General features: G+C 53.4%; 1 long non-coding RNA gene across 2 annotated transcripts; it reads right to left on the bottom strand.

The window, feature by feature from the left end:
- Window positions 1-1,914: 1,914 nt before the first annotated feature.
- On the bottom strand, window positions 1,915-22,857 carry LOC122464369. 2 transcript variants are annotated; one of them, XR_006288319.1, is made up of 3 exons: window positions 22,692-22,857; window positions 20,927-21,077; window positions 1,915-2,077 (listed from the first exon to the last, which is right to left on the bottom strand). It is a non-coding gene; the product is annotated as an uncharacterized LOC122464369 (long non-coding RNA). The 2 variants fall into 2 exon arrangements; XR_006288318.1 differs by lacking the exon at window positions 1,915-2,077 and adding an exon at window positions 3,030-3,068.
- Window positions 22,858-25,496: the final 2,639 nt, after the last annotated feature.

Here is a 25,496-nt window from a genome sequence, read left to right as displayed (position 1 = left end):
TCCTGAGCAACAACAGACTCTTTCTGGATCTCCCTTACATCCAGAATCACCTCTGGCCCATCCGGCGGATTCCTACACAATCCCCTTTTGGACAAACTGACAGACTTCCTAGAGAAAAGGTCAGAAGCATTCTCCTTCCCTTTGCCACACAAAAGTTCAGGAATCTTTTCCTTCTTGCTATAGGTTTCCACACCCTCAGTAGGTAACACAATCACATCACCTTCATGCTCTCCTTGTGCCCTGGCTAGGATCTCACCCTGATTAGACAGAGTTGCTACACCCTTTCCCAACAACAGACTAGCAACGGGCAAAGTACAAGCACCAGAATTGTCTGGTCTCTGGGATTTTACATAGACACTAACTGGATGCGACCTAGTTACAGGGCCATGCTCCCGAGCAGACACAAACTCAGGACTCTTCCCTTCCTGGGCTTTAGCTGAATCCAGAACCAACTCTGAGACAACTGCACGACCCTCGACCATCACAGGCTGAAAGGCCCCTTCTGTCTGCTCCATAGACAAAGAAGAGCTGGACACACTTTCTCCTTTCCCAGACACACAGCTTGGGATCTCATACCCCTTGTCCCAGCACACAGGGCTGGTCACAGACAACTGCTTGGAGATCAGGGTAGCTCCCTCCATAGGCAAGTCAATACCCCTGACAGACACAGGCACATTTCCTTCATTCAGACTTTCATAGAATCATAGAATATCAGGGTTGAAGGGACCTCAGGAGGTCATCTAGTCCGACCTCCTCCTCAAAGCAGGACCAAGCCCCAACTAAACCATCCCAGTCAGGGTTTTGTCAAGCCTGACCTTAAAAACTGCTAAGGAAGGAGATTCCAACACCTCCCTAGGTAACGCGTTTCAGTGCTTCACCACCCTCCTAGTGAAAAAGTTTTTCCTGATATCCAACCTAAACCTCCCCCACTGCAACTTGAGACCATTACTCCTTGTTCTGTCATCTGCTACCACTGAGAACAGTCTAGATCCATCCTCTTTGGAACCCCCTTTCAGGTAGTTGAAAGCAGCTATCAAATCCCCCCTCATTCTTCTCTTCCACAGACTAAACAATTCCAGTTCCCTCAGCCTCTCCTCAGAAGTCATGTGTTCCAGTCCCCTAATCATTTTTGTTGCCCTCCGCTGCACTCTTTCCAATTTTTCCACATCCTTCTTGTAGTGTGGGGCCCAAAACTGGACACAGTACTCCAGATGAGGCCTCACCAATGCCGAATAGAGGGAAACGATCATGTCCCTGAATCTGCTGGCAATGCTCCTACTAACGCAGCCCAATATGGTGTTAGCCTTCTTGGCAACAAGAGCACACGGTTGACTCATATCCAGCTTCTCGTCCACTGTAACCCTTAGGTCCTTTGCTGCAGAACTGCTGCCGAGCCATTTGGTCCCTAGTCTGTAGCGGTGCATGGGATTCTTCCATCCTAAGTGCAGGACTCTGCGCTTGTCCTTGTTGAACCTCATCAGATTTCTTTTGGCCCAATCCTCCAATTTGTCTAGGTCCCTCTGTATCCTATCCCTGCCCTCCAGCGTATCTACCTCTCCTCCCAGTTTAGTGTCATCCGTGAACTTGCTGAGGGTGCAATCCACACTATCCTCCAGATCATTTATGAAGATATTGAACAAAACCGGCCCCAGGACCGACCCTTGGGGCACTCCACTTGACACCGGCTGCCAACTAGACATGGAGCCATTGATCACTACCCGTTGAGCCCGACCATCTAGCCAGCTTTCTATCCACCTTATTGTCCATTCATCCAATCCACACTTTTTTAACTTGCTGGCAAGAATACTGTGGGAGACCGTGTCAAAAGCTTTGCTAATGTCCAGATATATCAGGTCCACTGCTTTCCCCTCATCCACAGAGCCAGTTATCTTGTCATAGAAGGCAATCAGGTTGGTCAGGCATGACTTGCCCTTGGTGAATCCATGTTGACTGTTCCTGATTCCCTTCCTCTCCTCCAAATGCTTTAAAATGGATTCCTTCCGAACCTGTTTGATGATTTTTCCAGGGACTGAGGTGAGGCTGACTGGCCTGTAGTTCCCAGGATCCTCCTTCTTCCCTTTTTTAAAGATGGGCACTACATTAGCCTTTTTCCAGTCGTACGGGACCTCCCCCGATCCCCATGAGTTTTCAAAGATAATGGCCAATGGCTCTGCAATCACATCCGCCAACTCCCTCAGCACCCTTGGATGCAACGCATCCGGCCCCATGGATTTGTGCTTGTCCAGCGTTTCTAAATAGTCCTTAACCTGTTTTTTCACCACTGAGGGCTGCTCACCTCTGTGACGAAGCGGGACTGTTCTTAATCTTTCCTCTGAATACTGTAGGGGTGCCTCAGTTTCCCCTATGCATTTCTTAAGTCTCTAGGTGGTGGGACAAGGGAGTGTAATTGTTGCAGAGCAAAGGGCCAGGATACATAAATGGCCGACACTCTGTCACCTGGCAACTGGTGGCCTGGGCCCTTCCGCCCTGCAAGGTGAGAGCTAAAGGGTTGGAGAACAAAGGGATCCGGTGACCTCCTGGCCCGGGAAAGGGACAAAGCCCAGAGGAGGAGGGGCTGGAGGGAGTTTCAGTTTGGGGCTGGCTGGGGATGAGGAGTGAAGTGCAGATATGGTTGTCTGGCTCACTGCCCCCGAAAATGGACCCAGCTGAGGGGTCCTGTTCTCTGCACCTGCAAGCTCTGTGTTAGACCATGTTCGTGTCGTCTAATAAACCTTCTGTGTTACTGGCTGGCTGAGAGTCCTGTCTGACTGCGAAGTTGGGGGGCAGGACCCTCTGGCTTTCCCAGGAGCCCCGCCTGGTCGTACTGGCTGTGGGAAGCGCACGGAGGGGCAGAGGATGCTGAATGCTCCGTGGTCAGACCCAGGAAGGTGGAAGCCGTGTGAGCTGTGTGTCCTGAAGACAGGCTGCTCCCAGAGAGGAGACTTCCCCAGAGTCCTGACTGGCTTCGTAGGGAGCAGTTCCAGAGCATCGCCCAGGGACTCTGTGACAAGTGGTGGCAGCGGTGGGATGTACTGCACCCCGTGGACGGTGCTTCCTGCAGTAAGTGACTGGGGAGCAGTAAAACGAAGGGGGATTGAGAGGACCAGGCATGCTGAAGGCTCAGAAAGAGACGGTTTCAGGGGGCGGTTAACCCCTGGGAGTGTGTGACCAGCGAGAAGGACTGTGCAGTAATGGGGTCCCCCTGGGGACTGCGATGAGCAGTCTCAGGGGCGGAGGAGCCTGCGGCTTGGCTCTGGGAGAGAGAAGGACTTTTGCAGTAACAGGGTTCCCCTGGGGATTGCAGCGAACGGTCCCAGGGGTGGAGGAGTCTGCAGCTCAACCCTGGCAGGGAGGTGGTGACCTCGAGAAGGGCTGGCACACTAGGGGTTCTCCCTGGAAACCGTGGGGAGCTGAGAGCACACAGGCCTGTGAGTCCACAACAACGTGGCAAGAGCGGAGTGATGGCCTGTCACCGTCTCCTTAAGAAGGGCACTGTAACCCTGTGCAGAAAGAGAGGGTTGAGCATTGGAAAGTTCACCAAAGCACAGTTAATCATGCAGCTGGAGGAGGATGACCGCTCTAAGGAACAGATTCCTGACCCCAAATGGGGCGATAGCAGGATCTGGGAGCAGCTGGAGCAGTAGCCAGGCATCCCCAAGACTCCTGTCCCTGACCAGACGAGGGTCTTCACGATCGGGTTCCCCATCCGGGGATCGGAGACGGACGGGATTGGAGCTGAGTCCGAGAGAGCAAGAGGACTGTGAGAGACAGTGAGAGCCCGAGAAAGAGCTGCAGCAGCATGAACTGGCGGTGGGGGAGCAGAGAGGCCTAGGGGAACCCCCAGGGGTGAGTGGGGATAGACCCCAGGGGGCCAGTTCCGCAGGGAACCTCGAGACTAAATTGCTGCCCCTGGTTAAGGAGGGGGGGATGTGGATGCCACCTCACTGCCTTTGAGCAGGCTGGAGATTTGAACCAGGAGGATCCTGCGGAAAAACCCCGGTGTCTAGCTCCCTTGCTGGGTCCCAAGGCCGTAGACTCCATCAGCCAGATGGGTGGGGAGGTGGACAGGCTCCCACTCCTGACCCCAACCTATATGTCTGTGTGGAGTTTCCTGGGGCCAGGCCCCTCGGACCTCCAGTGGGAGCAGAAGGTGATGGTCAATGGGGAGACATTCCTGGGGTGGCGAGATCCTGGGACAGAGTGAACTGTTGTCAGGCCCTGGGTGGTGCAGCCTCAGATGCCGAGGGGCTGTGTGAGCTGGGTGAGGGTCCCAGGGATGAAGCCCCTCGCCCTGCCTATGGCCCAGATCCCTGTGCAGACCCAGGAGGGGTTGGGCTGGCTGGCCGTTGGGGTTCTCCAGGATACCAGCTGTGAGACCCTGTTGTGGGGTGACTGTGTCTCTTTGGGACAGAATCCGGGCCCTTCTCCTGTAATGGCCAAGGGTTTGAATTTGAATCCAGGGAACCAATCGGTGGAGAGGGAAATGGTCAGTGAAAATGCAGATGACCTGGCTGGCAGGGGGGAAGAGCCGCTAGGCTCAGGCTACCTGCCTGCCTGTAACCAGACCCCTGGGGCTTGGTGGGACAGAGAAATGCTCCCCACCCCCTTGCACACTGGAGAGGGGGCTCAGGCTGGCTCTGATGCTGTGAGGAAAGCAGCGAGCTCGCTGCCTACCCCACTGGGACAGCAAGGGCAGCGCTGAGCACAGTGGGAGCTGAGACCCCAGCTGAGTGGGGGGAGACACAGGCAGGGCAGGGGATCTGTGGGGAGTGGCAAGGTGCTTGGTAAGGAAAGTCTGGCTGAGCCTAGGCAGCCTTGTGAGCTGATGGCTGTGTCTAGTCAGCAGGGTGGGAAGGCGAGGAGAGTGGAAGATGAGTGTCCCTGGACCTTACCTGTTAGCTGGGTGGAGAAGTGGGACAGTGAAGGAAAAGTGCCTGTGTCTGTCAGGGGTATTGACTTGCCTATGGAGGGAGCTACCCTGATCTCCAAGCAGTTGTCTGTGACCAGCCTTGTGTGCTGGGACAAGGGGAATGAGATCCCAAGCTGGGTGTCTGGTAAAGGAGAAAGTGTGTCCGGCTCTTCTTTGTCTGTGGAGCAGACAGAAGGGGCCTTTCAGCCTGTGATGGTTGAGGGTCATGCAGTTGTCTCAGAGCTGGTTCTGGATTCAGCTAAAGCCCAGGAAGGGAAGGTTTGTGTCTGCTTGGGAGAATGGCCCTGTAACTAGGTCACATCCAGTTAGTGTCTATGTAAAATCCCAGAGACCAGACAATTTGGGTGCTTGTATTTTGCCTGTTGCTAGTGTGTGGGTGGGAAAGGGTGTCGCAACTCTGTCTAATCAGGGTGAGATCCTAGCCAGGGCACAAGGAGAGCATGAAGGTGATGTGATTGTGCTACCTACTGAGGGTGTGGAAACCTGTAGCAAGAAGGAAAAGATTCCTGAACTTGTGCGTGGCAAAGGGAAGGAGAATGCTTCTGACCTTTTATCTAGGAAGTCTGTCAGTTTGTCCAAAAGGGGATTGTGTAGGAATTCGCCTGATGGGCCAGAGGTGATTCTGGATGTAAGGGAGACCCAGAAAGAGTCTGCTGTTGCTCAGGAAAGTGTTCCTCTAGAGCAAACCCCTAGGTGAAGAGGGTAAGAGCAGAATTTCTGTAAGGGGTGAATTGTTGCATAGAAAAGCCCCTCGGGAAAGGAATCCTCATGGAGTCTTTGCAAGCAGTTTACTGCAACTGAAGGGTGTGAAAGTGATTTAATCAAGAAAGTTTCAGTTCCTAACAGCCAGAAATTTTCTGTTGTGAATGGATCCACTGACTTTCCTGTTGAAAGATCCAGTGTGGGTAGCTTTGAGAAGGTCTCAGATGAAGTGGAAGCTGTTAAGAAAGTTAAACAGTCCTATAACCAAGTGGCTGTGTTTGGCCAGCTTGTTGGGGAGTCAAGGTTGTTGAGAAAGGACTGTCTCCATGCTAGTTCTGTAAGTGAACAGTATGTGGCCCAGGTCAAGATGGGGGCTCTTAACCAAGAGAGCCTGAATTGCAGCCCTCCAGACTGGAGCGCTGGGAGAAGACCCGATCCCAGTTTGATCCCCGGGGGTTTTGGGGTGGCCAAAGGGCACGGGCCGCATAAACCTTCCCACATGCAGCCTGCGAGTACTATCGACCACCCCCGTCCTAAGGGAGGGCGTGAAACTGGAAGGGCCTGGTGTAACTCCCACCAAGGAATGGGATGGATGCTGGGGCATCCATGGGAACGTTGGTGGCTTCGAACTTCCCCAGGTCACCGGCTAAAGTGACCCCACTCAGTTCAGTCTCAAAGGGGGGAGAGATGTGATGAAGCGGGACTGTTCTTAATGTTTCTTCTGAATAGTGTGGGGGTGCCTCAGTTTCCCCTATGCAGTTCTTAAGTATCTAGGGGGTGGGGTAAGGGGTATGATCATTGCAGAGCCCTAGAAGGCAGGTGTGTGCAGGGGTCTGGACACAGAGAATGGCCGAATGGCCGACACTCTGTTTCCTGGCAACTGATGGCCTGAGCCCTTCCCCCCTGCAAGGTGAGAGCTAAAGGGTTGGAGAACAAAGGAATCAGGTGCCCTTCTGGCCCGGGAAAGGGACAAAGCCCAGAGCAGGGTGGGTGGGAGAGAGTTTTAGTTTGGGGCTGGCTGGAGACATGGAGTGAAGGGCAGACGTGGTTATCTGGCTCACTGCCCCCCAAAATGGACCCAGCTGAGGGGTCCTGTTCTCTGCACCTACAAGCTCTGTTTAGACCGTGTTCCTGTCGTCTAATAAACCTTCTGTTTTACTGGCTGGCTGAGAGTCACGTCTGACTGTGAAGTTGGGGGGCAGGACCCTCTGGCTTCCCCAGGACCCCGCCTGGGCGGACTCGCTGTGGGAAGCGCACGGAGGAGCAGAGGAGGCTGAATGCTCCGAGGTCAGACCCAGGAAGGTGGAAGCTGTGTGAGCTGTGTGTCCTGAAGACAGGCTGCTCACAGAGAGGAGACTTCCCCAGAGTCCTGCCTGGCTTCATGGGGAGCAGTTCCAGAGCATCGCCCAGGGACTCCGTGACAACCTCCTCCCCATGCTGTGCTGTCCAGTGCAGCAGTCTGGGAGCTGACCTTGTCTGTGAAGACTGAGGCAAAGAAAGCATTGAGTACTTCAGCTTTTTCCACATCCTCTGTCACTAAGTTGCCTCCCCCATTCAATAAGGGTCCCACACTTTCCCTGATCTATATCTTGTTGCTAACATACCTGTAGAAACCCTTCTTGTTCCCCTTCACATCCTTTGCTAGCTGCAACTCCAATTGTGCCTTGGCCTTCCTGATTACACCCCTGCATGCTTGAGCAATATCTTTAGACTCCTCCCTAGTTATCTGTCCAAGTTTCCACTTCTTGTAAGGATTTCACTGTGAAGCCAAGCTGGTCGCCTGCCATATTTGCTATTCTTTCGACTCATCGGGATGGTTTGTTCCTGCGCCCTCAATAAGTCTTCTTTAAAAACAGCTATTGAAGCTAGACACGTTCAGACTGGAAATAAGGCGTGAATTTTTAACAGTGAGAGTAATCCTTCCTTGCCAAATCCAGATGGGCTGGTTTTCCCCAGGGTCTGCTCTAGGGTCATCTGCCTGTGTCATAGGGGAGGTCAGAGCAGATGATCACAAAGGTCAGTTCTGGCCCTGGAATCTAGAACCTGCTTTAATTGTATTCCCTGATTGCACTTGTCTCAGCCTCACAGTGTCCAGGATCGATGCCCAGCTAACTGGCCTGTAGTTGTCCGTTTCATCCCATTTACCCTGGTTAAACACTGGCACTGAGCGGTTTCTCCCCAGGGAGGCGGCTTTGTGTCCTTGATGAAAAGACAGGAGCCACCAGGGAATCTCTGCTGACGGGAGCAAGTTCCCAATATTTTCCAAAGTGCCCTGGAAAGGGTGAAGTGGAGCAGCCACTCTGACCCCCAGGGCAGAGCGGGGTGTCTAGAGTCATCAGAGAACCTACACTGCACCCACCCCGCAGGCCTGGGCTGGATCCTTCCCTACAGACTCTGGTCCAGGGTGCTGACAGGCTAGCGTTAAACATCCCCAGCAATGCGGCTCCCACACCTTCCCCCGGGGATGATCCCCAGCCAGAGCCATTGCCTTGCTGGTCACACCCTGTTCTCCCTACTGAGCCTGTCACAACCACAGCTAAGTAACACCCCCCATGCCCAAGTCACTGCCCAGCCCAGTTACCCACGTTTGGGTCTTTCTGTCTTTCCCTGCAAGACCCCTCCGTCCAGGCCAAGCTGGCTGGGCAGCTCCTTGGCTGGGGAGCATGGCATGAACACGGCAGAGTCTGCCGGGGGGGCGGGCGTGGGGCACCTCCCACCTGACAGCCTCCACATTTTCCATCACCTGATTATTCTCGTCCCAGCGGTGTGCTCACGCTGGGTGCCCGACGGGGCACACCTTGGCTGTGGATGGGCACCGCTTACTGGGAGGCACCATGCGTCTCTCCATAGCGAACCGAAGAACTCACTGCCCTAGCTCAGTCCCCAGCTGCCCCCAGAGAGCCTCCGAAGGGCAGGTGCTGGCCCTGCGGGAGGGGAACCCCACCTTGGGGGTGTTGTGCTCAGACTGGCGCAGCCTGGACCGTCAGCCAGCTGGCCTAGGCTGCCACTGCCTGGGAATGCGGGGCAGGGGCTGGGGGGGCAGAGTGGCTCTGGAATCGTCTCTTGGAGCCAGGGGGTGACAGTGGGTTTGTTCCCCCGTCTGTCAGTGACCGTCCATCTCTGCCTCTCCCCCAGCATCGCTTGCAGCCCACATGATGTGCAGCTCTGCTCCCTGCATGTGGGGCCAAGGATAGAGACAGCAGCACTGGCAGGGGGCCTGCAAAGTCCCCCCCTGCAGGCCCCCACCTGGTGTGACGAAGTGGGACTGTTCTTAATGTTTCCTCTGAATAGTGTGGGGGTGCCTCAAGTTTCCCCTATGGAGTTCTTGAGTGTCTCGGTGGTGGGGTAAGGGTATATGATCACTGCAGAGCCCTAGAGGGCAGGTGTGTGCAGGGGTCTGGACACAGAGAATGGCCGACACCCTGTTTGCTGGCAACTGATGGCCTGGGCCCTTCTCCCCTGCAAGGTGAGAGCTAAAGGGTTGGAGAACAAAGGAAGCAGGTGACCTCCTGGCCCGGGAAAGGGACAAAGCCCAGAGGAGGAGGGGCTGGGGGGAGTTTCAGTTTGGGTCTGGCAGGGGACATGGAGTGAAGGGCAGACATGGTTGTCTGGCTCCCTGCCCCCCAAAATGGACCCAGCTGAGGAGTCCTGTTCTCTGCACTTACAAGCTCTGTGTTAGACCGTGTTCCTGTCGTCTAATAAACCTTCTGTTTTACTGGCTGGCTGAGAGTCCCGTCTGACTGCGGAGTTGGGGGGTGGGACCCTCTGGCTTCTGCAGGACCCCGCCTGGGCGGACTCACTGGGGGAAGCGCACGGAGGGGCAGAGGAGGCTGAATGCTCTGAGGTCAGACCCAGGAAGGTGGAAGCTGTGTGAGCTGTGTGCCCTGCAGACAGGCTGCTCACAGAGAGGAGGAGGGTCCCCCAGAGTGCGGCCTGGCTTCATGGGGAGCAGTTCCAGAGCATCGCCCGGGGACTCCGTGACAGTGGGGAGTGGCAAGGTGCTGGGTAAGGAAAGTCTGGATGAGCCTAGGCAGCCTTGTGAGCTGATGGCTGTGTCTAGTCAGCAGGGTGGGAAGGCGAGGAGAGTGGAAGATGAGTGTCCCTGGACCTTACCTGTTAGCTGGGTGGAGAAGTGGGACAGGGAAGGAAACGTGCCTGTGTCTGTCAGGGGTATTGACTTGCCTATGGAGGGGGGTACCCTGATCTCCAAGCAGTTGTCTGTGACCAGCCTTGTGTGCTGGGACAAGGGGAATGAGATCCCAAGCTGTGTGTCTGGGAAAGGAGAAAGTGTGTCCGGCTCTTCTTTGTCTGTGGAGCAGACAGAAGGGGCCTTTCAGCCTGTGATGGTTGAGGGTGGTGCAGTTGTCTCAGAGCTGGTTCTGGATTCAGCTAAAGCCCAGGAAGGGAACGGTCCTAAATTTGCATCTGGTCCTAAATTTGCATCTGCTCGGGAGAATGGCCCTGTAACTAGGTCGCAACCAGTTAGTGTCTATGCAAAATCCCAGAGCCCAGACTATTCTGGTGCTTGTACTTTGTCTGTTGCTAGTGTGTGGTTGGGAAAGGGTGGAGCAACTCTGTTTAATCTGTGTGTATAAAAACATCTTCTGTATTTTCCACAGTATGCATCCGATGAAATGAGCTGTAGCTCACGGAAGCTTATGCTCAAATAAATTGGTTAGTCTCTAATGTGCCACAAGTCCTCCTTTTTCTTTCTGTCTAATCAAGGTGAGATCCTAGCCAGGGCACAAGGAGAGCATGAAAGTGATGTGATTGTGTTACCTACTGAGGGTGTGGAAACCTGTAGCAAGAAGGGAAAGATTCCTGAACTTGTGCGTGGCAAAGGGAAGGAGAATGCTTCTGACCTTTTATCTAGGAAGTCTGTGAGTTTGCCTGAAAGGGGCTTGTGTAGGAATCCGCCGGATGGGCCAGAGGTGATTCTGGATGTAAGGGAGACCCAGAAAGAGTCTGTTGTTGCTCAGGAAAGTGTTCCTCTAGAGCAAGCCCTCGTTAAAGAGGGTAAGAGCAGAATTTCTGTAAGGGGTGAATTGTTGCATAGAAAAGCCCCTCAGGAAAGGAATCCTCATGGAGTCTTTGCAAGCAGTTTACTGCAACTGAAGGGTGTGAAAGTGATTTAATCAAGAAAGTTTCAGTTCCTAACAGCCCGAAATTTTCTGTTGTGAATGGATCCACTGACTTTCCTGTTGAAATATCCAGTGAGGATAGCTTTGAGAAGGTCTCAGATGAAGTGAAAGCTGTTAAGAAAGTTAAACAGTCCTATAACCAAGTGGCTGTGTTTGGCCAGCTTGTTGGAGAGAAGACCCAATCCCAGTTTGACCCCCTGGGGTTTTGGGGGTGGCCAAAGGGCACGTGCCGCAGAGACCTTCCCACATGCAGCCTGCGAGTGCTATCGACCACTCACAACCTAAGGGAGGGCATGAAACTGGAAGGGCCTGGTGTAACTCCTACCAAGGAATGGGAGAGATGCTGGGGCATTCATGGGAATATTGGTGGCTTGGAACTTCCCCAGGTCACTGGCTAAAGTGATCCCACGCAGTTCGATCTTGAAGGAGGGAGAGATGTGACAAAGCAGGACTGTTCTTAATGTTTCCTCTAAATAGTGTGGGGGTGCCTCAGTTTCCCCTAGGCAGTTCTTAAGTATCTAGGGGGTGGGGTAAGGGTGTATGATCGTTGCAGAGCCCTAGAGGGCAGGTGTGTGCAGGGGTCTGGACACAGAGAATGGCCGACACCCTGTTTCCTGGCAACTGATGGCCTGGGCCCTTCCCCCCTGCAAGGTGAGAGCTAAAGGGTTGGAGAACAAAGGAATGAGGTGCCCTCCTGGCCCGGGAAAGGAACAAAGCCCAGGCGAGGAGGGTCTGGAGAGAGTTTCAGTTTGGGGCTGGCTGGGACATGGAGTGACGGGCAGACGTGGTTGTCTGGCTCCCTGCCCCCCAAAATGGACCGAGCTGAGGGGTCCTGTTCTCTGCACCTACAAGCTCTGTTTTAGACCATGTTCCTGTTGTCTAATAAACCTTCTGTGTTACTGGCTGGCTGAGAGTCCCGTCTGACTGCGGAGTTGGGGGGCAGGACCCTCTGGCTTCCCCAGGACCCCGCCTGGGCGGACTCGCTGTGGGAAGCGCACAGAGGGGCAGAGGATGCTGAATGCTCCGAGGTCAGACCCAGGAAGGTGGAGCCGGGGGAGCTGTGTGTCCTGCAGACAGGCTGCTCACAGAGAGGAGGAGGCTCCCCCAGAGTCCGGCCTGGCTTCGTAGGGAGCAGTTTGTCACAGAGTCCCCGGGCGATGCTCTGGAACGGCTCCCCACGAAGCCAGGCAGGACTCTGGGGAAGTCTCCTCTCCGTGAGCAGCCTGTCTGCAGGGTGGGGGATGGGGGGATGGGTGCTCAGTGACTGGAGCAGGCGGTGGGGACAGGACTGGGGGGTGGCAGTGGGGAGGCAGGGATGGGTGCTCGGTGCCTGGAATAGGCATGGGCGAATTGCCTGACACCGATGCTAGGAGCCTGGGTACAAACCAGGGGAACTGGAATTGCTCATTTATGAGCATAAATTCGATCTAGCTCATATTGCGGAAACCTGGCGGCTGAGCCACTCTGGAATGTTAAAATCAATGGTTATAACCTATTCTGGAAGAATTGAATGGGGAAAGGGGGATGCGGAGGGGCACCCTATGGCATTGGCTGTTTCTGAGTCACTGTGGTCTGGAATGCTTGCAGAGCGGTGTCTAACAGACAAATCACAAGGGGGTACTAGCTGGTGTCTGCTACAGACCACCGCATAAGAGCATAAGAACGGCCACACTGGGTCAGACCAAAGGTCCATCTAGCCCAGTGTCCTGTCTTCTGACAGTGGCCAGTGCCAGGGGCCCCAGAGGGAATGAACAGACCAGGGAATCATCAAATGATCCATCCCCTGTCGCCCATTCCCAGCTTCTGGCAAACAGAGGCTAGGGACACCATCCCTGCCCATCCTGGCTAATAGCCATCGATGGACCTCTCCTCCAGGAACTTCTCTAGTTCTTTTTGAACCCTGCTATTGCCTTGGCCTTCACAACATCCTCTGGCAAAGAGTTCCACAGGTTGACTGTGCGTTATGTGAAGAAATGTTTCCTTTGGTTTGTTTTAAACCTGCTGCCTATTCATTTCATTGGGTGACCCCTAGTTCTTGTGTTATGAGAAGGAGTAAATAACACTTCCTTATTTACTTTCTCCGCACCAGTCATGATTTTATAGACCTCAGTCATATCCCCCCTTAGTGGCCGCTTTTCCAAGGGGAAAAGTCCCAGTCTTATCAATCTCTCCTCAGACGGAAGCCGTTCCAGACCCCTCATCATTTTTTGTTGCCCTTTTCTAAACCTTTTCCAATTCCAATATATCTTTTTTGAGATGGGGCGACCAGATCTGCACGCAGTATTCAAGATGTGGGAGTACCATGGATTTCTATAGAGGCAGTGTGATATTTTCTGTCCCTTTCTTAATGATGCCCAACGTTCTGTTTGCTTTTTTGGCTGCTGCTGCCCATTGAGTGGATGTTTTCAGGGAACTCTCCACAATGACTCCGAGATCTCTTTCCTGAGTGGTGACAGCTAATTTAGACCCCATCACTTTGTACATATAGTTGGGATGATGTTTTCCAATGTGCATTACTTTGCATTTATCAACATTGAATTTCGTCAGCCATTTTGTTGCCCAGTCACCCAGTTTTGAGAGATCCTTTTTAGCTCTTCACAGTCTGCCTGAGAGTTAACTATCTTGAGTAATTTTGTATCATCTGCAAATTTTGCCACCTCACTGTTTGCCCCTTTTCCTAGATCATTTACGAATATGTTGAATAGGACTGGGCCCAGTACAGACCCCTGGGGGACACCACTATTTACCTCTCTCCATTCTGAAAACTGACCATTTATTCCTACCCTTTGTTTCCTGTCTTTAACCAGTTACCAATCCATGAGAGCACCTTCCCTCTTATCCCATGACACCCCACTAGGGAACCGCTGCTTTACGCACCTAACTACAATGTGTACAAATAAAAGCTGTGTGATCATGGGGGATGTCAGTTTGACTATGTGCCGGAGGGCTCATGCTGCCGCTACTAAAGCATCCCTGGAATTGCTCCACGTAATAGATGATAATTTCCTAGCTTGGAAAGCGTGGCAGCCAGCACGGAGGAATGCTGTACGAGACCTTGTTCTAAGAGACAGAGAGGAACTGATCACAGAACTGAAAAGCAATGGTAGCTTCGGTACAAGTGATCAAGACTCAATCACATTTGCAATGTGCATGAAGAACATGCTGGCCAGACAGGTAATGGAAAAGACCCGGGAAGCAGAAGAGGTAACTAAGCTCTGGAGGAAGCAACCCAGCCAGTCGAGCACTGGAAAGCCCAACCCCTTTTAACAGGGCAACAGGCCGTTCAAACTCATGATATGCTCAAGCAAATAAAGCAGGAAAGTAAGAAATTAGAGACAGCTGTAGAAAACCAGCAAAGCAAAAGGTACCGTCCCCCATCGCTCAGCAGGCTTCACCAGCTTTTACTGTACCTGAAGTGTGGGGACAGAAATGGAAACAGGTAGCCCTAGCTAAATTAAAAGCTGGGACATGGGACAATTGGAACGAATGCTGCAATGGGGACATGTGGAATGACCCAGCTGAATCATCCTCTATGGACCCATGGGCAGGGGCTACAGCTCTGCACCCGCCATCTTATGATGAGAACCATGTTATGGGCAAACCCTCCCCAAAACCTAGATCAATTCCAGTTAAAACAGGAGAAATGGGAGAAATTGGGAGAGAGACCCCTACCGAAGAACCTGACCCCAACACTCCGCATACACCCCAATTTACCCTTGATGCTACCCCACACGCTGAGGGTCCCCCGCCATTGAGGCTATGGAACGCAGTGGAAACTGCAACAAAAAGACTAACTGACAATTTAAGAGAACCATGGTCCCGTGGCAATTGCGCAGAAAGAGAAATAAATCACGCACCTAAGTATATAGAGAGGGAGAGATATCAGGCACCTAAAAGTACATACACATCTCACCCGCCTCGAGTGAGCAGCTTAACTGCCAGACGCGATGCTTTAAAAATTAACGAGCTAACTGCGCTAGCGGGAGCTGTCGGCCCCCCGCCTTCCGAGACATTCAATGAATTTATGGCGTGGCTCCATAAGTGTTCGCAGTTATTCAAAGCTGTGGGAATTGACATGTTACAGGAACCAATTCTGGTACAAACACCTTTGGGACCACTGAACTGTCATACCCTTGGCTTTGATGTTATGCAAATGGTTAAACGTGTGGTTCAAAAGAATTACAAGAATGCCAGGGAAAGCTCCGGCTAAGCTGGCTGACAGAATACAAACATATACTGAGTTAACAGCGGGGGTTACTAATCTTGAGGATTTGAAGCAACTTGTTTTGGAGGCAATGCCTTCTGGGGTGTGGGACTGGATGAATGCCTGGTGCGAGAACGGAGGTAGAGATATACCCTGGAATGAATGGATTGAAAAAGTGGAAACTGCAGTTAAACAACAGGAAGGAACTCCTGTCCATGAGTTGCGAACACAGTTAGGACAGTGGAAAACAGAGGGTCCTGGATACTCTCCCCGTGGCCGGGGTTGGAGAGGTCGCGGAATGAATAAAGGCAGAGGAGGAAATAGAGAGAGTGAATGGGTAACGTCTGGCGTTTTGAAACAGGAGAATTTAGATCTTAAGGGAGAGATTGAGAAGCTGCGGGCACAGTTGCAGGCATGTATGACTGGCAAGGAGTCTCGAAAGGAGGAAGATAAGACAGGGATGAAGGTAGCTCAAGCGACCGTCTTGGCATCTGGACTGAATGACCCAAATGTCACTAATTCAAAGGAATAGGACAGCCCTCCCTGTAACTCAGAATGCATTTCCACAACCCATGACAATAGACATCTGGGGACGCCCCCACTTAAGCATCCGAGTTGGGGATGGGCTTGTAGATTTTCTATTGGACACGGGGGCTGGAATTCCGAGAGTAAAAGATGAATTTAATGTATATCCAATTGGGGATTCCATTCGGATCCAGGGCATATCAGGAACTAAGCAAAGATATGATGTTAAAACCTGCCCTCTCCAGTTTGGTGTACATACCATTCAGGAGAAGGGTGCTATCACAGGGAGAGAAAACTTAATTGGGGCAGAAACTATCAAGCGACTGGGATTAATCCTAGATTTCCCAAATATGTGTACCAGGCAAAGTCTCACTGTAACGGAAGGTACAAATGACACTAACCTGATCCCTATGGGGCTTGCTACGCAGAGGGTAAAAGCAATAAAATCTAAACCACCTCCTCCTTCACCGAAAGGCTGGGAAGGTTGGTGGGCTGAGATTCAAGCCGTCTGGGCAGCGGACTCCCTAGATACGGGAACAATGCAGACCTCCATCACTTCAGAAGGGGATACACCCCCATACATAAAACAATACCCAGTCCCTCAGGAAGCAAAAGAATCTTTAAGACAAGTAATAGAAGAATTGGAAAACTGAGAATTAATTAGAAGGTGCTCAGCACCTAATGCGGCACCAATCTGGCCAGTTAAAAATCCTGATGGAACATGGAGATTAACTCTTGACTCTCGGGGGTTAAACAGAACTGCAAACGGGGAGCCCAAGTGGAGGCGGTAACCCCTGACACGAAGTGGTTCTCATACTCCACGTGGCAAATGGCTTTTGGAGTTTACCTCTAAACCCAGAGTCCCAATACAGAACACCTTTTGTGTTCCAGGGCGTACAATACTGTTGGAATGTTTTGCCTATGAGGCACTGTGACGCACCCACAGTATTTCATACTGTAGTGAGAAATATGCTAGAAAAGGAGGGATTATTACAAATGGGAAGAATAGTCCAGTATGTAGATGACATTTTAATAGTCGGTGAACAGAACAAGGACACGAAGCGTCAATGCAGCAGCTGCTGACTAGCTGCCAAGAAGAGGGCTTGAAACTTAACCCCTCTAAATCCCAGCTCAAACAGAGAGAAGTGCAATAGCCTGGAATTCGGCTCAGTACGGGGTGGGGGGAGATCTGTGGATAAGGAAAGGGTGAAGTGTATCGTTAACCTTCCTATGCTGGTGGATGCTAAATCTTTGCAGTCTTTCTTGGGACTCACTAACTTTTGCAGAGAATTTATGGTTGGTTATGCAGAGAAAGCAGGTCCTCTGTATGAAGTACTTAAAAGACCACAGTGGACTTGGACAGAGGAGGCAACTAACACATGGGAAAGCCTGAAAAAAGGGTAAATGGAAGCACCTACCTTAGCCGCCCCTAGTAACGAATTCCCCTTTGTTTTGTACCCCAGTATTAAGAATTTCTGTATTGTTAGCTTGCTTACACAGGATACTGGTGCTGGGGAAAGACCTGTGGCTTATTATAGCAGAGCACTAACAGCTGCAGAAAACAGACTGGGAATCTGTGAGCAAACTGCCCTAGCTGCATACTGGACACTGCAAAAAGCTCAGGCCATCATGGGAGCCAGCAAGGTGATTGTAAAGAGTCACCATGCACTGGGAAAATTACTCAGTCAGGAAAATCTGTCTAAAGGACATGTGAGAGTAGAGAAAGCCATTCAATGGGTCTTTGCTCTCATGTCCGAGAATGTGCAATTAGTCCCGCTAAAAGAACCTGAAATATCTGTATGGGGACTGACTGTAAACGGTGGAGAACATGTCTGTGAACCCCAGCAGGAATCCAAAACACACCCTATCTTTAAAGCAACCCCAATTGATCAGGTGATTGGGAAAACGATCTGGTTTTTGGACGGAAGGAAAGCGAGTCACTGGCTTTGCAGGGATTTGTTTAACTGGAGACCTGCAGACAGTTAACTCTTTCCAGTTGTCACAGAATGTGCGGGAGTCTGGGCCCTGCACCCTCTCTTCCTGTGACTCACCGTGACTCTCAGCCAGCCAGGAACACAGAAGGTTAATTAGATGACAGGAACATAGTTCCAAGCAGGGCTTGTAAGTACAACCAGGACCCCTCAGCCAGGTCCCTCTGGGGAGGCAAGGAACTTAGACCCCAGGCTTGGGGTTCCCTGTGTCCTCCCAGCCAGCCCAAAATAGAAACCAAAACCCCTCCAGCAGGCTCTCTCCCCTCCCGTCAGCTCCTCCCCCAGCCTTTGTCCAGTTTCCTGGGCCAAGGTGTCATCTGGCCCCAACCCCCTTTCTGGCTCAGGTTACAGGCTCATCCCCTGCTCTCCCATCCCCAATGCAGACAGTCCCAGTAAAACTAGACGACATTCCTGGTCAATCCACCTCGCTCCCTGCTGCGTCACACCCGTACAAATGGACTAAAGGAGGAACACAGTCTGCAGAAGTGTCAGCAGGTTTAGAAGTCTTAGCTAGAATGCAAAATAAACAAATAGAGATAATAATAGGAACTGATTCAGATTATGTGTACAAGAGAACCACTATCTATCTGCCATGGTGGAATAGTATAGGTTTTACAGGAACCAATGGATCCGAAATTAAACACAAACCTTTGTGGCAGCAAATGGAAAAATTGGCAGGGCAGTACCAGAGGATCCGGATGGTTAAAATAAAAGCCCATAGAGGAAAGGGTCCCTTCTCAGTGGGGAAATGAACAAACAGATACATTGGCTAAAGAAGCAGCCCTTATCTGAACATTGTGGGAGCCAACGCCTGTAGCCGTAACCACCTGGGCTCAGGCAAAGCCAAAACAAGATATTGAGGGAAACAACCAGAAAGAGCTTCAGCTTTTACAGGACCTGCAGGTAAAAGATGACATTATTCAGCAGTGGATAGGGGAACGTCCCTCACAGTGGCAGGGTGTCCCACTGAGAAAGGAGGAAAGGAGTACTTGTGGCACCTTAGAGACTAACCAATTTATTTGAGCATGAGCTTTCGTGAGCTACAGCTCACTTAATCGGATGCATACTGTGGAAACTGCAGAAGACATTATATACACAGAGACCATGAAACAATACCTCCTCCCACCCCACTCTCCTGCTGGTAATAGCTTATCTAAAGTGATCATCAAGTTGGGCCATTTCCAGCACAAATCCAGGTTTTCTCACCCTCCGCCCCCTAACACACAAACTCACTCTCCTGCTGGTAATAGCCTATCCAAAGTGACCACTCACTTTGGATAGGCTATTACCAGCAGGAGAGTGAGTTTGTGTGTGTGGTTTTTGGAGGGGGGTGAGGGGGTGAGAGAACCTGGATTTGTGCTGGAAATGGCCCACCTTGATTATCATACACATTGTGAAGAGAGTGGTCACTTTGGATGGGCTATTACCAGCAGGAGAGTGAGTTGTGTGTGTGTGTGGGGGGGGGGGGGCGGAGGGTGAGAAAACCTGGATTTGTGCTGGAAATGGCCCAACTTGATGATCACTTTAGATAAGCTATTACCAGCAGGAGAGTGGGGTGGGAGGAGGTATTGTTTCATGGTCTCTGTGTATATAATGTCTTCTGCAGTTTCCACAGTATGCATCCGATGAAGTGAGCTGTAGCTCACGAAAGCTCATGCTCAAATAAATTGGTTAGTCTCTAAGGTGCCACAAGTACTCCTTTTCTTTTTGCGAATACAGACTAACACGGCTGTTACTCTGAAACCTGAGAAAGGAGGGAGATCTGATTCTGGCAAAACCAGAAAACGAGTGGGTTTTAGTAACCCCTCCGCAAACGCAGTACCTCCTGTTCGGATGGGTCCATGGTTCAACTGTGGGAGGTCACCCGAAAGAGGAGGAGGCATTGGAAAAACTTTAAAAACGAGGATGGTGGCCAGGAATGAGAGAGGATTTAAACCTGCATGTCCATAGCTGTTTGACATGTGCTAAGCAAGACCCTGCTAGAAGGAAAAGACGTGGAGAGTTAATGCACCAAGTGTTCAAGGGACCCCTCCAGCGCTTACAGGTGGACTTTGTAGGGCCCTTGCCGATCCCCCCTAGGAAAAGCAGATTCTTGTTTGTGATTGTGGATAGCTTCAGTAAGTGGGTGGAAGCATTTCCAACTGGAAAAGAGACCAGCTGGGCTGCAGCAAAAATGTTAGTAACTGAAATTTCTCCAAGATGGGGGCTGCCACATAGTATTGATTCTGATAATGGCCCCGCTTTTCTTGGACAGATGTACCGAAGTATGGGTACCTGGGCCGGTATTCCCCTCCCATTACACATCCCCTACCTCCCTCAAGCTGGGGGGCAGGTGGAAAGGATGAATAAATCTCTAAAAATTGAACTGTCTAAAGTGTGTAATGAGCTAGGAGCGAATGGGGACATGGTACTCAAATGGGTTCTGATGCGAATCCGAAGCCGACCAAACCGCATAACAGGATTTAGCCCTTAGGAAATCCTTTTTGGAAGACCCCTGCCCGGCTGGGAACCCTTGCTGTACCCCCACCCCCGATGGGGAGACTCTGACAGCACTGGCAACCACCACCTGGATGAACAGCTTTAAATACCAGCTGGGCGCCATCCAGGGAGCAGCTGCAGCACAAGACGCTGCAGGACAGCAAAATGAAGGAGGCATTTGACGGAAACGGTGATGTCGAACAGTGGCCAACTGGAAGCCATGTTATGGTTCAAGGTGAACCTGCTCCCAAGAAAACATTCCCGAAAGGAGAATGGTCAGGCCCCTGGCCAATTAGAGATAAATTAGGGCCTTCCCTGTACTTGGTCCAAACCAAGGAACAACCTCAGTGGAAGCATGTCATGCCGTTGAAGCAATATAAGGGCTAAGCTGCATATGACGTGTTTGTGCTTATTTTACGGAAAACCATACAGAACAAGCGATTAAGGTAAGCACAATGGAAACCTTCCAGATGAACAATGGAAGTTTTACAAGCTTTAATCTTCGAGCCTCTTCTGCACCTCGCTTATTGCTGTACTTTGCTTGGGGTCCGTTAAAGCAATCTGAAGTGTCCAGGCCTTACCCCGTCAGACAATGGAGGGCAAAAGGACAATGTACATGGGGTATTGGAAATGTGATCACCATTTGGTGGAATGACAAAGGTACTTCAGTGTGGATACTGGAACAAGTTGGAAAATAGCCTTTGTGGATGTTGGGGCCAGGAATCTCTTGGGCCAGTAACACACCCACCATTCCTTTGGGAACAAGATTTCTGTTCCTGAATCCCTAAAGTGACCAAATGATTCTGGAATTATTGAAGCAGGATTACATTATCAAGGAGCAGCCCAATAAGAAACCAAAATGGGAGGAATAGAGATACCCCCAGTCTCACAACCATGCCAGGCTGATATCGCTGCTATTTTAAAAAAAAATAAAAGTAATTAACTACACACTTACCCGTGGGAGAGAGAGGCGAGTGTGGCTTTTTTTATTTTTGCAGGTTATGATGCCAATCTGGACGTGGATCTTGTTGGGTGTCCTGGTGGGGACCCACAGCGCAAAGGGATTGGTCGATGTGACAAAGATCAACACATTCGGTGACCAGAACCTTTTGGAAAGAAACAGTTAACAACGCCACAGGATGGGATGCAGTAAGGCAGGAGCACCCTACCGGAACTGTTTTAAAAGTAGTGTGTGAAACTGAAGGAAAGCACCAAAAGGAAAACATCCTCAGGGTGTCAACCTTCGCGATTTGGATGGCTTGGGGACATCATATATACTGATATAGCCATGTAATCATATCCACAGACTTCGTCTGTATGCTTTGGATATTTATCCTATCCTTGCAAAGTCCTCAGGTGACCAACAGGGCATCGCATGTCTTTTACCAATGCTGACACACACACACAAACCATGCACATCTATATCAGGTCTCGGGCCTAACATTCCCAGGCCCTAGATAAGGGACTAAAATTAATTGGATAATAAAATCTGTCTATCAGTCGTACGAGGGAAGGTGCAGACTGAACGACGGATGGGGCATGAGTGTATGGATGGTAAAATGGGATAACCACATGACAGTGTTTAGCCCACTAGGTTGTCCTCAGTCCATACATTATGCTTTTCCGGGACAATGGGTAAACATCCTCCCCTTAAAAAGACAAAAAGTGGGGGAATGTAATAAGATGAGGCCCTGAAACATAAACTCTTGTATCAGAGGCCCAGTCTGAGGCCTGAAGCCTGAACCAAAGTACTTCCAGGCATTGCTAAGCAAAGGCTGGGGTGTGAGCCAGAGGCAGGCCCCACTCACAGACATTGGCAAGAAGAGGGTGGCTAGAAGCAGGTGCATCCACACATAAATGCCAATAAGAGGAACTTGGGCCAAGATGGCATCAGACTACTCCACAGAGATAACAAGGAACAGGCAGGTGCATCGTAAAGACAGGGTCAAAAGGACAGCGTTGTTAGGGAAAAAGGGTTTCCCTCCCGTCTAGGGTTGGGAGGGTAGCCTTCCCTGGACTTCTGTATTAGCCAAACAAACACAGAGTCAGGACTCTTAGATAAAATGAGGCACTTTAATGCTAGCAAGTACGACAGCTGAAGGGCTCACCAATTCCTACACAGAGGAATACGGCGAAGCCCAGAACAAAGAACAAGGTAGAGCTTTTATAGCTTGGTTCAACATACTTTGTGATATCTCTTCTAGTTCAAACCGGTCAGCCCCTGTTGGTCTGAGTCCTGAGGTATGAACATGGAGGCCTCTCTGTATAAGGAATTCTTTCCCCAAACGGGGAGTACAGGTTACACATAGTTCAAATTCTTTCTACCCATAAACATAGGGAAAGGACAGATAAGCACAGAAAAAAGACAGAAGCCTAGCTGTACATGACTATAGGGTTGTTTTCTGGTTCTTTTCTTTATCAGTGTCATGGATAGATTTGTTTGAACCAACATGTAACAGGGGAGAAGCAGCACCCTGGCGAGTCCAGGGGCTGCGCCCCAGTGCGTCAGGAGGGATGAGTAACCTGTTCTGCACCTGTAGAAGACTAGGTCTGGAAGGGCACATCGTCGTCCAGCCGAGGGGGCAGTGGAGTGTCCCGCCCCTGACTGAGCTGTGTCCATTGCAGGGGGCACATATTCGTAGTACGTCCTGTAGAGTCTACAGGGAGCTATCACTGGGCTTCATTGGACAATAAACCGGGCCGGGGCCTTCGTACATTACCAGAGTCTGTGGTCATTGGGGGTTCTCTCGGGGTCTGCTGTGCCAGCCTTCTGCGCAGAGCTGGGGCAGCACGCAGGGAGAACACACACGCACGCAGCCGACCGTTATCATCACCGAACACGAGCAGAGCACCGCACCGGTAGCTACCGACAACACCCTCTGCCCTCCTCCCTCCCCCACATGCCCTGCCCTCCCCCCTCGCCCACCTCCTGCCCTCCTCCCTCCCCCACATGCCCTGCTCTCCTCCTTCCCCCACGCCCCCTACACACCTCCCTCCCCCACACCCCGGCCCTCCTCCCTCCCCCACATGCCCTGCCCTCCTCCCTCCCCCACACCCCCTACACACCTCCCTCCCCCACACGCCCTACACACCTCCCTCCCCCACACCCCGGCCCTCCTCCCTCCCCCACACGCCCTACACACCTCCCTCCCCCACACCCCCTACACACCTCCCTCCCCCACACCCCGGCCCTCCTCCCTCCCCCACATGCCCTGCCCTCCCCCCTCGCCCACCTCCTGCCCTCCTCCCTCCCCCACACCCCCTACACACCTCCCTCCCCCACACCCCGGCCCTCCTCCCTCCCCCACACGCCCTACACACCTCCCTCCCCCACACCCCCTACACACCTCCCTCCCCCACACCCCGGCCCTCCTCCCTCCCCCACACGCCCTACACACCTCCCTCCCCCACACCCCCTACACACCTCCCTCCCCCACACCCCGGCCCTCCTCCCTCCCCCACATGCCCTGCCCTCCCCCCTCGCCCACCTCCTGCCCTCCTCCCTCCCCCACACCCCCTACACACCTCCCTCCCCCACACCCCCTACACTCCTCCCTCCCCCACATGCCCTGCTCTCCTCCCTCCCCCACACCCCCTACACTCCTCCCTCCCCCACATGCCCTGCTCTCCTCCTTCCCCCACACCCCCTACACTCCTCCCTCCCCCACATGCCCTGCCCTCCCCCCTCGCCCACCTCCTGCCCTCCTCCCTCCCCCACACCCCCTACACTCCTCCCTCCCCCACATGCCCTGCCCTCCTCCCTCCCCCACACCCCCTACACACCTCCCTCCCCCACATGCCCGGCCCTCCTCCCTCCCCCACGCCCCTGCCCTCCTCCCTCCCCCCGTGCCCGCTGCACACCCCCTTGGCGCTATGCTTCGCTGGGAAGCTGGGTGGGCCAGCGGCTGTCCGGCTGTGGCAGCCAGCGAGGCAGAGGAAGAGCGGCGATGGGGCCGGACGGAGCGAGGCTGCGCCCCTGGCTGGGTTGGCAGGGGGCACTGAGGCCTGCTCGCCGCAGGGAAGCGCTCACAGCCCGGCGGGGAGCGGGGGGCCACCTGGGTCAGCTGCTGCGGGTCCCTGGCCCGCGAGGGGGCCCTGGGGTTTGGCTGGGTCACCAGGGAAGTGTTGAAGCTGCGCTCCCCGGGGCTGGGCGGGCCAGCAGACCCCATCCACGTGTGCCCCTCACTCGTCCCCGGAGATGCCCCGCGGGGCAGCTGGGGCCGAGCTGGGGACTGCCCCCGGGGAGGTGGGGAGATCGCCGAGACGCCGGGCTTGGGGCCGGGGAAGCAGCCCAGGTGTGCCAGGTGCAGAGGGGCGTTTGGTGCCGGCAGCAGGAGGCCCCTGGGCTGGGCTGGCTGGGGGGCGGGGGAGCAGGGGAAGCTGTGTGCCTCGCTAGCAATGGGGCTGGGCCGGTGTGTCATCCCCAGGGGCGGGGAAGGGAAGGGTTTAACGCCGGCTCCCGGCCCAGGGCTCAGCCCGGCGCAGCGGCAGGACGGAGAGCACCTGCCAGCGTCTCAGCGGCCCAGCCCAGCCCCGCAGGTAGGACAGAGCCGGGCCGGGGGAGGAGGGCACCAGGCTCCCTGGGCAGCTGCAGCCCCGGGGCATTTGTGTCGCAGTCGGAGCCTGGCTGCTGCCTCTGGCAGGGCTGCACCGGGGAGCCACAGACGCCTGGGGCTGGCTCCTGCCGGGCCAAATGCTCAGGAGGAACCAGCTGGGGCAGTGCTGGGGGCTGACCCCAAAGGGGCCTGAGGTGGACACTCCTAGGCCATGGGTCTGGAAGGGCCCTGGGGGGTCCTCACGTCCCGCCCTGTTATCGCTGGCAGCCCCGTCATTTCACCCTGCTCCAACACCTCTCATCGGCCCCGCAACCCGGGGGAGACCTCAGGCCTGGGGCAGAGGGAGGCGGTGTAGCCATGGCTGTATGAAACGCTCAGCAAAACCCTGTAAAACAACGGACGTCTGGGCAGTGGGGCTCAGACCCACAGGCAGGGTCCGGACCGGGGCAGCTGGGGCTCAGACCCACAGGCAGGGTCCGGACCGGGGCAGCTGGGGCTCAGACCCACAGGCAGGGTCCGGACCGGGGCAGCTGGGGCTCAGACCCACAGGCAGGGTCCGGACCGGGGCAGCTGGGGCTCAGACCCACAGGCAGGGTCCGGACCGGGGCAGCTGGGGCTCAGACCCACAGGCAGGGTCCGGACCGGGGCAGCTGGGGCTCAGATCCACAGGCAGGGTCCGGACCGGGGCAGCTGAGCCTCAGACCCACAGGCAGGGTCCGATCCAGGGAGCCGGGGCTCAGAGCCGGAGGGCAGGCTCCAGGGGACAGTGAAGAGGCTAGAGACGTGCGTGTCCATGAGGTCCCAGGGTCCCCCATGCTCTTGGGAGGTCAGGCAGGTGCTTTGCATTTCCCCATAGGGAACAGGCCCAGCTGCTTAGCACGGCTGGCTGAACGTGTAACTCCTGTGCCCAGGCTGCTCCTCTCCCGCTGACGGGGTCACGGGCCTGCTGCTGTTCCCTTAGCAGCGAAC

Source organism: Chelonia mydas, chromosome 2 (assembly GCF_015237465.2).
Source record: "Chelonia mydas isolate rCheMyd1 chromosome 2, rCheMyd1.pri.v2, whole genome shotgun sequence".
NCBI lineage: Eukaryota > Metazoa > Chordata > Testudines > Cheloniidae > Chelonia > Chelonia mydas.
The sequence above is the reverse complement of the archived record's forward strand: the minus strand, read 5'-3'. Positions and strand labels throughout refer to the sequence as shown.